Source organism: Macrosteles quadrilineatus, unplaced genomic scaffold (assembly GCF_028750875.1).
Source record: "Macrosteles quadrilineatus isolate MER2022 unplaced genomic scaffold, UCM_ALF_1.0 Scaffold_8__2_contigs__length_117827958, whole genome shotgun sequence".
NCBI lineage: Eukaryota > Metazoa > Arthropoda > Insecta > Hemiptera > Cicadellidae > Macrosteles > Macrosteles quadrilineatus.
The window spans coordinates 75,500,583-75,513,999 of record NW_026542601.1 but is presented as its reverse complement, the minus strand read 5'-3'; the positions used below and the strand labels follow the sequence as shown (position 1 = coordinate 75,513,999).

General features: G+C 34.9%; 1 protein-coding gene across 5 annotated transcripts in view; it reads left to right on the top strand.

Annotated features, from left to right (window-relative positions):
• Positions 1-13,417, top strand: part of LOC128999855 (heterogeneous nuclear ribonucleoprotein L-like) — a 225,008-nt gene that overhangs the window by 190,856 nt on the left and 20,735 nt on the right. The window lies entirely within an intron of this gene.

Below are 13,417 nucleotides of genomic sequence, written 5' to 3'. Positions count from 1 at the left end.
AGATTAAAAACGTTTTTATTACATAAAGGATTTAATTAATCGCAAGTGGAATAATATAGTGTAACCGTAAATTAAATAACTAGGCATCATCCAGGTCAGGAACCAGAAATATGTGTATAAAATTGTTTTGGAGTTTTGATAACCAGAAAGAAGACATTGAATCAAGATTAAAACAGTTTTGTATACGGCTGGGAAACTTAAATTTACTAATGACCGTCGCCAATAGCTTAGAAACAATGTTCCACTCATTGACGGCTCTTCAATGGCGGTTGTGTAAAGTGTAAAGCAAAAAATTACAACTGCAGTGGGTGATTGTAACAGAGGTTTACGGATGATGCTGAACTCGATTTTCCAATGTGTCACTTTCTGTTCCTACCATTGACTATTTATAAAGTCATTAGTTCCTACTCACCGTGTGATGCAATCGCTGGACCATACAGCCAATAGGCCCATAGCCCTTCTCTTGGGTACGTGTGGTACGTATGCTTACCCAATTATTTATAACAACCCTTTCGACAACGATCCTTGATACCGGTACTTTTCCATAGAATACACGGCCTACCTAGGTACTTAAGAAATAAAATTATAAACGTCCAAAAACCCAACGTTGTGTGATTTTTGTCACATTTCCTTATAATGTTAATACATATACCAGCAACCATTGTTTAGAGAATACGTAATCTATTAAATAACAGAAAGTTATGTTGTATAAGGTTTTTTTTTCAAACTGACACCGATAAGTTTACATTAAGAGTTGTGTACAAATAAAGCAATTAATGGGAAATAACTTTGATTGCCGATAACTTTTTACGAGAAAATCCAAAACCAAGAGATCAATAACCTTGATTAACGCATATAATTGGTCGGCTGTACTACAGTTCTTAACTGTAAACGTTGGTTTTTGGTACGGTACTGGTTCTTTTCCTTTTAACCTTTAGTAGCAGCAAGAATCATTTTTACGTACCAACACATCACAGTAATTTACAAATTAGTTATCGTTGGTGTTGCACCTTATTTATTACAGGTGTAGGCCTATTCAATTTAATTGATGTCTGGATGATCTGTTTAACTGTATAATTTTTGCTTTTTCTGTCTGGATTCCAAAATGTTATGCTAAGAAAACTATACGCATTTTAGTAAAACATTTATTCAGTAAACCATCATGAATTGTTCAAACACTTTGAACGTTGTTTATGTATTAATAGTTCGTGGCCTATTTTGGTAATTTTTATTACAAATTACCAATCTAAATCGTCTATAGTAGGCCTACTGTACTTCATTTCATATAGCAAACCGATTCAGATAGCATTTCGACAGAATTTCGAGTCATCTCCGGTCCAAGCAAATATAAATTGTTATGATCAAATTTATGGCATTAACAAAGATTTCAAGTACTAATTTTATATGTACCTTTTTATGCTTAAAGCGTAGCAGATTCCCTAATTAAGTTCGGTATTTTTGTGTGTATGTATGATGGTAACGCATTAATGTCCTTGTTTCTCAATGTTTCACGGAAAGGACAAGAGCGCCTTGATAATGAAAATGTCAACCCGAATAAAGTGTTAAATTAAGAGGTTGAGGTAGTACCTTAAATACTTTTAACCATTATGTTATAGTCCTTTAAATTCTGAACAAAATTGTACAAATCCCATTTCCGTATATTTACTCTCACCGCTTACACATGATAAAGGTTGTTGACAAACTTATGGGAGAAAGTATGTGTCAGAATGCTGATACCGTTTATTTAGTTTAATCATTGGATATAACATATGGACCAACAAGATCCGGGTGACATTTAATTGCGAAGCATTAGTTTTGGCTTGAAACTGTCAGATACTGTATTTGCGAAGGAATAGTTTTGTCAGCATATCTGAAAGTATGCAAACCAACTGCTGTGCTTTATATAAGAAGGTTTTAACTGACTATGATAAGATCCCCGTGCGTAGAACGGGCACACAGCTAGTTATTTATTATAAGTACAAGTAAAATGTTTTTCATAGTGTAGGAAAATGTATATAGTCAAAAATTCAAAAGCGAAAACAGCGAAAGAAGTTTTGAAACAAGCAATCGTTACATTAAACATGAAACTCATGGAACCAAAATAAAATAATCTGCTAGGAGATGGCGCCATAGTAACACGTGAACTAAAAGACGCACAAAATATGATTTCATAAAACTCGCTCTCTCGTGGTTTAGTGTAACGGCCACAGATGAAAGAGTCTGGGTGTTGGGCAGTGGGTTGAGCCCGCGGTGCGATGTAACTCTGTAATCTGTAATGGACAATGGCTGTATCTAGACTGGCAGCTAATGGCGTCTGGCACACAGTGTGGAGATAATTGTAAATGAAACTTCATCATTCCCCTCAGAATAAACTTGTGGAAAGGATAATAAACATCTGCTAAGTTTGGAGACGCTTAACAACATAGCCTTTCATTTTCTCATCTCTTTACATGAATCAAGCTTCTTGATTGCATCTTAGAGTGTCTCTTGAGCTGTGTCCGTCATGGTCGTCGTGCGTGTTATGGCGCACTATTTTATGTTAATTTAATGTATTCGTGCTTTTCGTGTGTCCTAAATGTAAAACTTTTGTATATTAACGACAATGTGTTTAAATAATTTGATGTTTGACGACGAAGGCTTGGTAATGAAACAGTTGTTTCGGAACTAGTCGCCTGAGAATACAGTAAGGACTGACGACGTTAGGTATGTAAACCTATTTCAATATATCTTAGATTAAATAAATCTTCACAAATGTTTAAAGCTTTCACATTCAACAAATCGTATTCCAAGCTATCCCAATAAGACAAAGCACTACTCTAAGTTTGAAAATACTAGGGACATTGGATTTATCTGTAAAAATGTTTTAAAGGAAGTAAACAATAAACATTCTTGAGAAACGATTTAAGTTTTCACCCAAAACAAATCGTATTCAAAGCCCACAAAAAGGACAAAAACATAATACAGATATTCTTCAGGATAAGGAGGGATTGTATTTTATGCGACGTTATTAATGAAGGGAGTTTCCGAGCGTGCTTTTTAATTCAGGCTCTAGCTAACTAAATTGTCCCGGTAATTAATTCCTTTCTCTCTTTGGCTCAACTTTTATTCTTCCTCGGAGATAATTTACTTTGAGCGCTAACCTTTAGGGTTATTGGAAAATTGAATGTCAATAAATGCTAGGGGTGAAATGCGATTTGATATTCGTACCATCCCCTGTGAAACGCGTAATAAACCTTCACAAGTGTACTTTGTAGTCACTTCATTGAACGCAGCCGTTTTAATTGTTAGCTATTCTAAAATTTGAAGTGTTTCCGATTATAAAGATTACAAATAACTTTGCTTGAATGCCGAATTCAAACGGTCATGATGTTAAATACATAGTTTCTCCGGATTACATATATTTTATTTTATATCTACAGTATGCCATTAGGATTTTAACGTTGTTTAAACGGTCCAAACCCTGGTCATGTTACTTAACATGGAACCTTTTTTAGATTGCCCAAGTTTTAAGTTTTAACTCGAAGGCAATGCATTGAATTTGTTACCGAGCAGACATTATTTGTTAACAAAACTGTTGCGTTTGGTCGTACTTTTGGTTGAGTAAGTCAGCAGAGAAAATTATGACTTTTGTGAATCAACCTGAAGATAAATAGATTTTGGTCTATGCGTTATCTACTCGTAATAAGGACCGGTTTTAATGAGAATACGTATACTCAGTAAATGTTGAAGCCATTCAACCATTAGTTTAAAAGCAGAGCCACAGTTCTAAGATGTTCGTTTCGAATAAAATAATTTTGGATTTCATCACCGCCTAACTTTGCTTTTCCTACCATAAACTAAACACTACTAATGTTTGAAATGACCCAGCCAGTTATTTAGAATAATTTATACCCGACCTTGAGCTATTAAAGTTCGACACCCTCAAAAGATTGAAATTAGTAACAGTTTGACAGGGGTTGGCCGTGCTCCAGCGATGTCGGTCTGTTTAACATAGCGACCGCTAGACGAACATTGTCTCAGTTAATGTGTGTTTACCCTGTTGTGGTTTGACGCGGAAGTATCCGTCAAACTCGGCCGGTTGTGTTGATTCTGATTATTTGGATCTGTTTACGGATTTCGTGACGTTCATGGCGTCCGTTCAAGAAAGCTATTAGGGACGTTGATTTGATAATCATAGTCTAAACAAATAGCCTAGTTGTAGATTGAGAAGCGGTTAATGCTAAGGCAGAAAAAGTTTTAATTTTTTTACATGCGTTGACCTCCAAAGAATTATTTATAAATGTTTAGAACAATTTTGTTAGATCAACTTTGACCTGATAAACATCTCCGTCTGTAGTCCATATTTTTTCAACAAAATGGTTCTGACTAGGTTTGTTATGCCATATTTTCAAAGCTTACTATATTTTAAAAGATAAATATAAATAATAATACCATTACAAAAATTATAAACGTATACATGAAACGGAAAATTCTCGTATGCTATCATACCGATCGGTCCCAGCTTAGCAGTGGGTTGAACTGATGTGTGTATTTCATAACAATAAGAGACAATGTTTTTCGAATTTTGTTTGGAATTTTATTTTTCATTTATTTCTCAAACCATCCATAAATTAGTCTCTTATCTGCACTTGCAGATTTTACGCTTAGGATTAAATTGATTTACAGGCACTGTAGTTAGTTATTTCCACGAGATAAAACGCAAACGGTTTTGATGTCGAGGACATTAATGGTTTGTGGCATTTAAGGTAAAATGCACCCTAGTTGTCGACAACCGGAGTTCTGTTTGCCAGCCCCCCATGTAACCAAATGTTACTATAACCAGAAGTCGTAAGTCGTGTTAAACCTTAGTTAAACGTTCCAAATCAACAGCTAATGTGAGTGTGTAGTAGATGTGCGTGTGTACAGGGTGAGTCATACTTGGCGCTGGCTCCCACAGGTGCAATCTCAGCTCTGCCAGCCTTGAGTTCTGAGTCACCGCTGCCCAAAACACATTTATATAACTCTGATTCAATTAAACCTACTAATTTCTGGTCCTCTGCTTCACGGCTCATTCACTGACCACGTGCTGTCCATGCAGTTGGCTTTAACAATCACTTTGCTGTAGTTTTGTTTGCTCAACCAATGTGATTTTGGCAACAAATGTGCAGGGATAAATTACATACCAGGGCGGAGGAAGTCTGGATCTTAAATGTATACAATTTTGCCTCATGTATTAGACTTTTATTCTTCCATAATATCTTTTGAGCACAATAAATATAATTCAAATAATAAAGATCCTCTTTTATTAGCGAATTTCCCAAATAGACGAACGATTTCGAGATCCAGCATGATCGGACTATGGGAACGGGGCATGAACGGGGTTTTATGGAGTAAAAACAGTGTTTCCCATTTTTTTTTTTACCCAAAAAACATAAAATTTAGAAATTTCTTTCCAAACCATTTTGTAGAGCTTAAATTTTTAAGTGTTATTATGCGCCTAATGGTTACGGAGAAAATGTATAAAAATGTATAGTTTAAAATTCCCTATGTTATTCTTATGGAGCATAAGTACCGTAAACTGTTGTAGTTTGCTTGTTTATGAGGATATTTTGATCAAATTTGGAAAATACATTTATTTCTTACTAAAATATTAACATTTTAGAAAAAAAAAACCTATTTTACCCTCGCCTTGATATTTTTAAGGAAACATTTTAGTGTAAATCCAATCAGGCTAATGGAAATTGGCTTAGTCTGCAGGTTTGCTGCGGTGGGGGTATTTAAATAGTAAAACCCTTCCACTTGTATATAAGGCCTGATATTGGCACTCATCCATAAAGACACAGATAGTGAATGCTACCCAGTGTATTTACAGAAGTGGCAATAACCGTTTGACTCGTGCACATGTTTACACTGATGGTGCAACTAGACGCATGACCAATACAAGTTCAAAGGAAGTAACAGAGGAAACTCATATTGCTGTCTTTAGTCGGATAAATGATAACCAAGTACTGTTGTGTCAGACTAGATTATGTGCAAGTGTTTCTTTGTCCATAGAATGTGACAAGTGAATTTTCCATATAAGCTATTGCTGTAGGTCTCATGGTAAGACCTGGGCGCGGGACGAATTTACATTCTCGTTTCGATGTCCCTAGATGCCAACAACACCATCCGTTCAAATTCGTAGGTGTGTGTCTGTTAGCAGGGTATCTCAAGTAAAAGTCACCCTATTTTGTTGAAAATTAGTGTTACAAACCTGTGAACCTATGTTTATTTGGACCAGTTCGCGAACCAGCATGCTCGGAATACGGGACAGGGGCTTATGGGGGATTTTATGGGGTAAAAATTGGGTTTTGTCATTACAGTACCATTAGTTACAGAAAACATTTTCAGAGTTGATTTTAAATTCAAGCTTGTTTATGAATATGTTTTGATAACATTTTGTGAATTTTTTGTATATATATATTAATCGATTAATATTCCACTAAAAAACGCACTGTACTTTTTTCCCTGTAGCAACAATCCTAAGAACTCTATACCCTATATTTTTTTAATATGGAATAAATCTGATAAGTCTTAAGTAAATACCTTGATAGAAAGCAAATTAAGCAAATGGAAATTCGCTTAGTCTGTAGGTTTACTGCATCGGGGATATTTTTTGGCCCTTATGAATTTTAATTTTATTAACATATGGAGTCAAATCAATCAAATCAATCAATCAATCTATTTAATCATGTCCTTTAGTTTGTCAAATTGTTTAGCTTTGAGATTGTCCCAACAAATACATTTAAAATATTGAGAAAACCATTATTTAATTAAAATGTCAAAATTGTTAAAAACATGCTTTTTAAGGATTCTAAGAACAACTTAAGCAGTGCCTATGACACTAATTTTGTATGTTCACGAAAGTATACAAAGCAGACAGCCCTTTCAACGATATTGTAATATGTACCATGTACACATTTGTGTAAACGTGTTACCTCTACACTGGTTGTGCATTATTTTACCACTTACTTTAGCGGATGGATGTTAAATTTAGCCATTAATCTTGTACGCCTCCTGGGCACATAAGTGAATTAGCTCACTTAGTCCTGCATGTAATAGTCAGTACTGTTCCCCAAGCGTTAATCTGCTAATAACACAATGTATTACCTAGTCCCGGTAGTCGTGGCATTATTGCTGCTAGTCTTTAATTTATAGACTCAAGCTATAATATTCAATGTGCATTTAGGTTAGCTTTTAGAACAAGGAATTGAGTATTTTTCCCAGTAAAATTCTCATTATTTTCCATAAATAAAACAAAATAAAAATATTGATTTCATTTGCATATTAATTAGATTATGCAAGAACATTACAAAATTTCTAGTAATCGCACAAAAATTAAATAAATATTTTTGGGGACTTTAAATGTGATGGAAATGTTATTATCATTGGTAAGATAGTTCTTCAGGTTTGAAATATTGTTTCCCGAATACCCCATTTACTTCACTTTGTATGAGCTTGACGTCTACTTGACTATTAAACTGTACAGTTTACACCCTGCGTCATCAAAGCCCTTCTTTTGCTTCGTTTTATGGAGGTTTAGACCGTCTTTATGAATACTATGTTATATGAAGTAATATATTCATATTGAAAACGATGTGTGTGTAAAATGTATCACATTGGTTTATTTCAACGATTTCAGGACGGAGTTTAACATTTCCAACTGAAAAAAGCAATTTGTTATGGGGAAGATACGCTATTTATGTTTTGGTGAATGCCTTAATGGTCGTGCATTAATTGTGCCAAAGATTTCCTTAATTGCGCCAATCCCTCCGAGGGTCCCAAAATATGTTCCTTATATTTGCGCCAAGCCCCAGCCAGGTAGGGGTGAGTTGCCGGCAGAAGGAATGTCCTCCTTTCGTGTAATCCTAACCTATCTAAGCATAACCTTATGTAACCTAACTTAGCATTTAGCATAACCTAACCTAACCTACTCAATTATACAGTCAAAGAGGGTAGACATGGCGATTGTATTTTAAAGATAATATAGATTTCAAGGATTCAAAATCCTTTTGGAAGGTCTTGCAAACTGGAGGGATAGTGAAAAGTAATGAAAAAATAAATTGCTCGTTTTCCCCTGATGATCTAAATACATATTTTGTCAGCATGGGCTCTAGGAACAAGGCTTCTCAAAGTAAAATTGATTACTATAGACACAACTTGTGTGACAAAGTTTATACAGAATTTATTTTTAAATCTGTAAATGATAACGATATAAAGAAATTTATAAATGATATCAAAACAAGTGCATGTGGAACTGATGGAATTTCCATTCAAATGTTAAAGGCAGTGAGTCCATATTGTTTGGGGGTTATTACTAAGCTAGTTAACTTATCAATTATGACTGGGCGCTTTCCAAAGAGTTGGAAAAATGCATTGGTATTTCCTCTGCCAAAAACAAAGCAACCCCAATTTATGTCTCATTTCAGACCAATTTCTATTCTTCCAGCTGTATCCAAACTACTTGAGAAAGTAGTGGCAAGCCAGATTGAGGTTTTTATAGATCGTGTTTTACCTGAAAACCAATCTGGTTTTAGGCGAGGTTTTAGCACCACTTCAGCTTTGTTAAATATAATGGACCAGCTTTACAGAGCAAAGGATGAAAGGCTTGATAGTGCTTTAGTGGCTTTGGACTTTTCCCAGGCATTTGATTCGGTCGACTTTGAGTTGCTGATGGCCAAGTTAAAATTTTATAGGTTTGGTGAAATAGCTCAAAGCTGGTTTCAATCTTACCTTGTAAATAGGAAGCAGATAACTAGGGTGGATGGTGTCTTTTCGGAGCCTCTCCCAAAGAACTGTGGAGTACCTCAAGGGAGTGTACTGGGGCCTCCGTTGTTCATTATTTACACTGCTGACATGGGTGAAGAATTATCTCACTGCTCACTGTTTTCGTATGCAGATGATTCGCAACTTCTCTTTTCTTTCAAGCCCACAGATAGTTTGCAAGCACAACAGTTGATAAACCATGATTTGATGAAAATTTCTCACTGGTCTAAGAACCATGGGCTGGCTTTGAATGTTGAAAAGTGCTCGTTATTACATTTCACTAATTCTCGCAGCATGCATTCTTTAATTCAAAAACACGATCTCAATGTAGTTCTGGAGAACATGATATTAAAGTCTACTGAGACAATTAAAGTTCTTGGTCTCACAATTGACGTGGAGTTAAAATTGTCAAAACAAGTAAAATCAATCGTTCAAAAGGTCATGACTTTGCTCAGGGTGTTTAATAGATTTAGGAAAATACTGGCAGAAGATGTAAAACTACAAATAGTGAAGTCTTTGGTAATGCCTGTCATTAATTATGCTTTGCCTGCCTTTGGTTTCAGTCTGTCAATTGAACAAACTAATTTGATAAATCGTTTACAAAACAATGCATTAAGATTTGTATATGATTTGAGAAAATTTGACCACATATCTTCCTTCAGAAAGCAAAGTGGGATGTTGCCTGTTCAGACGGAATGTTTGTTAGAGACTGTGGCTATTGTGCATAGGGTCACCAACACAAGCAGACCGACTTATCTGAAAGATAAGTTAAAAATTAGGAGAGATGTGAGAGAGAGGAGTACAAGACAGGATAGCATGCTGCACTTGCCTCGCGTCCAGTTAGAATATGGTAAAAAGGGATTTTCTTTTTTTGCTCCTCAGAAATACAATCAACTGCCAGAAAATGTAAAAAAACTTAGTTATAAAGCTTTTCGACTGAACTCCAAAAAATGTCTTTTGTAAATATAAGTTAAGGTATTGTTAGTTAATAAGTCATTTATTGTTATTGTAATATTTCTTTTGTATGTATTGACTTGAGTAGTTTTGAAAAACAGTATTGTTACTGAAAACCGCTTTAAATAAAAGACGTTTTATTATTATTATTATTATTATTATTATTATTAGACTATTGGCACAGTTGATGAATATATCGGGTGGCTCCCTAAAGTAGTTGGTGCAATTCAGGAATACCTGACTACCTGACTCAGGTCAGTTGGCACAATTAATGCCCACCTGCCTTAATGAAATGTAGTAACATTTGGCTTTAAGTGATGGTATTTTGTAGGTCTACACACAGTTGAAATGAGAAATTAGCTTGACAAATTCAGATGTTTACAATTACCTTTTGGTAATGAAACGTAATAGTGGAACTGATGGTTAAAAATTGTGAAAAAAATCTAAATTGCTTTAGAGTGCTGTTAAAGTTTTCTCAGTTGTATACATATTGGGGTTAGGTTGTGACTTTCTTGCTATTTCATTCGATATTCAACATACAACATGCAGCAACATGCAGACATAGACCATCAGACAATGAGTAGTATTAGAACAATTAAATGGCAGTTTAACTGCTACAAACAGTCCAAAGTTTACCTCAGCAGCCACAAATACCCTGTGTGGTCATACACTGCTATTCAATGCCCTCTCATTGGTGTGTATATTTACACCCCTTTGATGTTCTCAACCTTTAGAGCATTCATGATTCATGCTATTAACCTCGTTTAGAGTTGCATTGAAGATGTTTCATAACTGTTATTGCCAATTTGTTTTTTTTCTGTATATTCTCCAGAGGTGTTCATGCCTTAAAGCATTTAAGATGTCAGTTTGGTTACTTATACATCCAAGTGGTTGCTGGTTTAGTGGTTAATGTGCAGGAGTCTCAGGTTCTAATCCCGCTAATGCCAAAGGTGTTTCTTTATGTATGAGATAACTTTATGACCCAGTGACTCGCAAACCACCTTCAACTACTGTATTACTATACTCCAACTATTCACCTATCTACAAAAATTATTGCTACCCTACCTATCTAAATTATAGTCTCTTAAGCAATAAGAACTTGTTAATTTTTTAATTAAATGAAATAATGTAATGAATTTACGAAATCTCACCCTTTCATACAAAATTTAATGTTTTGGTATAGTAGAGTAAAACTGTTAGCATATTCAGTTAGCTTCACATTTACCCTTACAAAGAGTTATGAAGTAGGCTATATTTGTAAAACTGTAAAGAAATCCCTAACACTTCCCTCATTCTTTATCAAATTTTTTTTTTAAGTTTTATATTGATCTCAACTATAACTCCTACTGACTATTAATCAACAAATTGTTCGTGTATTTAAGTTTTCCGTGCTAACTTTTAGAAATTATTAATTGTTTGTGTAATTTTAGATGATAAACGAATGCAATAAATGTCAGAAGTTGTTTTAATGAATGCCCCAGTTTATCCGTTATGGTATAATCACACTTGAAGCATTGTTTCCCCCTACCCTTAGCTGGATTCACGCAAACACTAAAGTTTTGGGTTAGAGCACAAGTCGGCAAGAATTTTTAACCATGTGGAAAGAGTTATTTAAAGTGCTGGTAAAACTTGAGTTTTAAACTTGGTTGTAAACAGGCCCGTAGTGTCAGTTTAAGTAGTATGTGTATTACTTATGGAGGATGCAATAGAACATTGATTAAAGATTAACCAATCTGATTGACCACTCTTAATTAATGACTTAGTTTGTTGACTTAAGAAGATTTAAAAAGAAAATGTACAGCTAAAAATAAACTAATTGTTGTTTTAGATTATTAATCCAATACATATTAGTATAGGGTTTTGCAATTATTGTTACATTCTTTCCTAATCAATAAATTAAAGATACAATATTTTTATGACTCTGTTGGCTACACCAATCCTAATTTCGACAGCCATACACACCAAACCATACCAGAAAATTGGGAACCATCTATATAATTTTTGAGCTAAGTATAGATTGTTTTTGGTCTTCAACTGGGTAGATTAATTTGTAATTCTCACTCTTATTAAATGGTGGATTATTGGCTTAAAATATTTCTTGTACCCCTAAATCTTAGCAATGTGTTTTGTTTGTTTTCTTTTTTCAAAAATCAATATGTTACCATGTCCAAACCCTGCTCTTGTGCTAATATTGAACTGTTTTTTAGCAAGCATTGGTTCCGAAATAGTTTAATTTTTATATTAAAATTATTCTCTGTGGTCCTTCTCATGATTTAACTAGTAAACTTTACATTTGAAGACAATATGTCTATATACTCTGCTTCTAACAATACTCTTTTTGAAAATTATGACTTTTTCAGAATAAAAACGTTGATACTCTTGCAACATAAAAACACACCCACCCACAACATGTTTATTTATCGAAAGCCTGGTGAAACAAGACGAAGGATTTGGGCCGAAGCTATAAAACTGAGCCACTAATACCTGTGTAAACCAGAAGCGAAGGTAGAGGCTACAAACAAACTTGCTGTGAATATTGTGCAACAGACCCACGATGGCTTGCCGATCAGTTACAAACCAGACTGAACGGAATGCATGTAGTTTTGATTTTGTTAATGTAATGTGTAATCGGACTACAGAAGCCGTTGTATTTAACAGGAATAGTTGTAAACGCAAATAAACAGTGAACATGTAAACTGCTAGGCAAGATTTACAGTATTTACATCCAGTTTTGTACATTCCAAACACTCTACTTAGAAGATAGAGTGAATGTATGATATTTAAAAAGTAACAGACTTTTGCTGGCGAGTCAAGACAGCACTTTCGGGTGGTTAAATATTTGAGAAAAACTGGTACGCCAAGATTACTGTATTTAATTAAAACTCTACTATAATGTATGGGGGAGCGAGCACATGTAGTGGTAGAGCACGTGGCTTCGGCTTCCAAAATCCGGGGCTCGAACCCTGCCAATCACCAATGATAGTCTGTGATAAAGACGCGCGACGCAAACCTCCAGACCTAGCCTAAAACATCATTAACAGTTCCAGACCATAGTCTAGTGTCCCTAGTGTGTGAAAGGCATAAAAACAATTAATATAAAGTGGGTAACATTAATTAGATATAGGCCCTAATGTGTAGTAAATTAAAGAACTCAATAATCTTTTGTAGCAGTAATGTTTCCTCTTATCAAGTGTACAATGCTAAACAAAAGAATGTCTGTGTACCTGCAAGCCGCATTAACTGGTATTCATGTTGGGCTGTAGCGGTCTGACTGTTCGTTACACTAATGATCTTCAGATGCCAGGCGTTTCCTTGCCTTGCTTAGCGTTTCATCTTTAACAAGCATCTTTAATCGAGCCAAACACTATTTATTTTGCACGTTCATTCATTGCTATTTTGAACCCGATATGTTCCATCTCTGAACATATCTGGATTCTCACATCGCTTGTAGTTTTATGAATAATTTGACGTCATTCGGTAAGTGTAGTTTGGTCGTTGCTTTATCAAATTTATTTGTAACAGGGTATGGAAGAAGTTAAGTAATATTTAGAGAATATTGGTTTACACGTTTGTACCAAACTTAATCAAAATCGGATCATTTTACTCGAGTTATCGTGCTAACGGACACACAGACATACATTATGACCAAGAAGCGAAAAGGAAAATTGGTCCTGGGTCT